General features: G+C 36.3%; 1 long non-coding RNA gene across 1 annotated transcript; it reads right to left on the bottom strand.

The window, feature by feature from the left end:
• Window positions 1-3,911: 3,911 nt before the first annotated feature.
• On the bottom strand, window positions 3,912-4,581 carry LOC141631895 (uncharacterized). Its single transcript, XR_012537721.1, has 2 exons — window positions 4,303-4,581; window positions 3,912-4,197 (listed from the first exon to the last, which is right to left on the bottom strand). It is a non-coding gene; the product is annotated as an uncharacterized LOC141631895 (long non-coding RNA).
• Window positions 4,582-4,877: the final 296 nt, after the last annotated feature.

The raw sequence follows: 4,877 nt of genomic DNA on the forward strand, positions 1-4,877 counted from the left end.
TAAATTAAACCGAGTAACTCATCTACTTTTCTCATTTTTGCGAAAATGACAGAGCAACACCATTTTGGCAGAGGAGAAGCATATTGGAATTGTCCTTTTTTTGTGTCCAACAAACCAGAAAATGACACGTATTGGGTCATGGAAGAGGTCACCAGAATGAAGTAAAGGTCACAAATTGACTAGTGAAGGTCACAAATTAGCAACTTTGGTCACCAATTAAGTAAGTAGCTTAATTAAGTCACTAACCATGACCAAGCAAGGTCATGACCAAGCAATTGACCTTACTTGGAGATGGTCTGATAATTAATTAATATGAGCAATTTTATGAGTTAATAAATTTAATACGGAGTATATGAAGTTGAAATGTTTTTCTTCATAGTATGACTGAGAAGTATAAATTGGATCCATTCACCAAATAGTGTGTTTAGAAACTTAGAATTGGTATTAAATCCATAATTGGGACACCTTAAACATTTGGGAATCCCATAAAACTTGGATTGAAATTTGACTCAATTCGTTATTAATTCCAACGTAGTCGAACTTGGTGGTTTTCAAATTTGTACCATATATTAGTCATATCAATTTCATCACTATTTAATTACTTTTTTTGTGAGGCAACTTTGTCATCTGGCGCCTTTGGACGAGGCGCTGCGACCTTATCTTCTCTCCCTCCCCTTCTAACCTTGGGCCCTCTTCCCCCTTTTGCTCCTCCATCCTCTCCCAAACCTTTACCTGGACCAGAGCCAATGACCGCACCCCCACTGCCCCTTGCACCGGTACCACCCCCCTTGATGCCTTTAGCTTTCCTATTAGCTGGGCCCCTCCGCCGCAGGGTTGGCTCAAAGCCAACGTTGATGCGGCCCTTTCTCCCTCTTCTTGTTTAGCTAGTTTGGGGTGTGTCATTAGAGACTGTTCTGGGTCTTGGGTTTTAGGGTGGTCACTCCGCTACCCTGGGAGTGACCCTTTCCTGTGTGAAGTTCTTGCCATCCGAGATGGGCTTGTACGTTCTAGTGTCCTTGTGAATCATGTCCTGATTGCGTCGGATTGTCTGGATGCCGTCAACTCTATTTTGCAGACTTATGCCCCTTGTGGTCCTTATACTAACATCATTCTTGAGTGTAGGGCCCTCTTGCAGGACTCACCCCATTTGAAGCTGATTTTTGAGAAGAGGACGGCTAACCGTGTGGCGGATGCTATTGCTCATCATTCCGTCCACGATACTAGTCCCCTTTTAGGCTGTTTTGAGTGGGCTCTTGCTCCTCCTTTTGTTGTTGAACTTTGTACTAGTGATTCTGTTTTGGCCTCTGTGCCTTTATCCCCCGACCCGCCCCCGTGATGTACTCTAAACTTCGTTTTCTTTAATATATGTTCCTTTCATCCAAAAAAAAAAAAAAAAAAAAAAAAACTTTGTACCATATAAGCAATTTTCATATTTATACCTGTACCACTACTAATAGCGGGTACAAGGTTTCATACCCGTACCCGCCACATCGGGTGAGAATCTAAACCTGCACGACTGCACACACACCCCATGTAGGCATTTACCCACTAATCACCCATGTCATAAATTTTGTCAATACTTTTTAAAATAAAAGGTCTTTTAATCATTATGAATTTCCGCAAAATTTTATTTTTAAATTTTTAATATAAGATGTTCCGTATTAGCTAATAAAAAAGGGTCGTACTTTTTCACATACGAATTTTACTTTTTTCACATACATTTTTTACAATTTTAGCCTTATCATTTTTACATCACCCTCTCTCAATTTATTTTATCCAACCTTTCCCTTCACCACCGACGGTTGTCCCTCAGGCGGTCTCATCCTCGCTGCGACTATAAATGGTATGTGAATATGGACTTATTAAATGGCCCTAAAATATTGGTTTTGTCCGTGAGTGATTATGAGTTAGTTTCTATTGTTGGCCAAGTTTGTGCACTGGCTAAAGCATGGTGTGTTTCATGTTGAATTTATTTGTTTTAATCAACATTTAGGGTTTACACGAAGCTTTGATAATGTACGATGATTTGTTGGTGTACATTGATGCACTAGAAGCAGAGTATAGGCCATCCACCATCCACCATCCACCAACCATAAAACTATAAACCCTAATTTCATTTTATAATAACAAATAATTATTTATAAATTTAAATAAAACTCAACAAAAAATACTAATAATTGATAAACAACTTAATTACTTCACTAATTGAGATTTATGATCCACTGTTTAAGTTTTGAAGCAATTGGATTAAATTTTAGGGAGAAAAAATGTATGTGAAAAAAAAAAAGAGTAAAATCCGTATGTGAAAAAATTAATTTCGGTGATGGGTAACATTTTTGGGCCATATTTTTGTCGATACTTTGGACTGATTCCTATATCATGGACCCTTTTCCGTGTGATCTCACAAAGCAAATTTAGCCCAACAAAAGTGATGGGTAACATTTTTGGGCCATATTTTCCAAAGTAAAAGTTTCATAAAATAGTTGTATGGTAGAGACTAGTGAGTATTATGACTTGCGACTTAATGGGTAACAGTAGACTAATTTTTTGGATTTGTGTCGTATTATATAACGGTTTTATAAGAGAGTCGATAATAAAAGTCGTTACTCGCTCATTATTTATGTAAACATGAAAATTATTCATAGAGTGGCTTACATAACTCGAGAGTGATTATAAGAATAAATTTTTGTTATAAATAAGAATAGTTGTAGTATCAAATTATCGGGCACAAGTTGGGTCGGTTCGATTTTGGTTCACCCAATAAGAATAGTTGTAGTATCAAATTAAGATGCTTTGATAAATCAAATGTTTTTATAAACATGCATGGGCCATGTGATACAAAAATGATGCGGCTCAGCAATAAAATGAACAAAATGAACAGACTCCACGACTGTTCAATTAGAAGCCAGACTCAGCTACGTGTTCAACAATGGTTTCCTTTAGTTACTTGGGCGTCAAGTTTAGTAACTTGTTTGGACGTCAAGGAGAGTGCATCATTGAGCTGAAGAAGGAAGGTCCGCAGAGCTTAAGGAAACGTGCATAGGCGAGCACAAACGCCGGTTGCCATATCTTTCCTTATTCAAGTTTTCTTAATTAGTAGTCCACCTGCTTTTAGAAAAGTTTCCAACTTTCTTAAAATCCGGTTTAGTTAATTATTCTATTGTAATTTCCTTTAATTATTTCCTAAAAGTATTAAGATTATAATAAGGCAATTTTGCCATAGCTTAAGTCGTGTAAGCTCAGGGAAGTCGGTTGTTTCCTTATGTCCTTCTAATAGTCGATCTAGCTTAGTATAAATAGGGCGCTACTGTATCCTTATTTCACATCCAAAAATTATCAATAAACTTTCAAGTTTCGTTTACATTGTGTAAGCAACCAGATTCGACGAGTTTCGTTCCAAATCCCGTTATTGTTTGACGCGTTTTCGAACATTAATCCGAGTTATAATCAATAGGACTTGATTATAATTCACCATTGGTTGAGCTATAGGTCTAGTTCAAGCAAATATCCTTTTATTTACTTGTTTCGTTTATATCATAAAAAAAAAAAAAAAACATAAAAATTACTAAGTTCACGTTCTGAATCAGACAGTCCACTAAACCATTCAAATCAGGTTAAATACGAAAATCAGACAGTCTTCAGCATTATCCAGTTTTATTAATTCCGCTGCAACTCTAACGGATCATATTCATTCAAGTAATTTTCGTATCACCATGTTTGTATGATCGCATCCTCAAGTCATCGACCATCTATGAGTACAACATTTATTAAACATATATAGAAGAATATTTAATTTTTTCCATAATCAACTCATTGTCACCTTTCAATCTTTTATCACAAGGCAAATGGATAGAGTGTCAACGAATTGAACCCAATTCAACAAAATAGATACGGCAAGAAATAAACCCGAGTTTATTTAGAACATAAAAGAAGCCTTTAGATTTTATTGAAGATCTCGATAAGGTACATGGTTCAACTAAAAAGTCTGAAAAGAAACGAGTAACTTAAAAACAAAAAACATTTAGACGCTAAATAAATAACATGACCTGAGACGACTAGTACTCAAGACGATACACTAGAACAAAACCACCATGACCATACATACTAACAAGATCACCTAAAGACCGTAGTAACCTTGAGTGTTTGGGACAATGCATCTTACACCGGGACAGAAGCGTCCGCCCCGTCCACCGTCTCCTGCGCACCAACCACCAATAATACGATGAGAATTAATTAATCGAAACAAATAGTGTCATTAACGATGTATTAATAAAAAAACAACAGGATAACAAACTTATATACCTGAGAAGGTGGGCATGCACGAACACCAGCACTTGGGATCATATTGTTGATGGTTGAAATAGCTGCCATTTTCACAAATACTTTTATTGTTTTTTGTATGATCGATTCGCTAAATGTATGTTTTACTCTTTTGTTGTGTTTTTAATTTGTAGTACCTCCTTTCACTCAACTCGCTCTATTTATAGATGGTTAGAAACCTTATTCTTGTATTGTTAATCGTTTGCTTGGGACGTTCCAAGCGCAATTGTCGCCTCGATCAAACATCTAATTAAGAGATCACGTGATAAACTCGGTCACCTATGTAATCTCTAATATTATTCTAAACCTAAAGAGTAGTGATAAGATTCGTTGAGGTCACGTGATAAACTCGGAAACCCTAACGGTTAGTGATAAGATTCGTCAAGGACAATGCGAGTGGATAAGTATGATAAGCATACAAGATGTTAATAAAATCATTTCCACTAATTCTGATCTTAATCCAGTATTCCGTCTTAAATAATATAAGGAAAAAAAAAATAGAATGTTAAGAGAATGACAAATCCCTCCTATTCCATGCATTTGATAAACGAAGAAGG

The sequence above is a fragment of the Silene latifolia genome, chromosome 2, assembly GCF_048544455.1.
Source record: "Silene latifolia isolate original U9 population chromosome 2, ASM4854445v1, whole genome shotgun sequence".
NCBI classification, from domain to species: Eukaryota; Viridiplantae; Streptophyta; class Magnoliopsida; order Caryophyllales; family Caryophyllaceae; genus Silene; species Silene latifolia.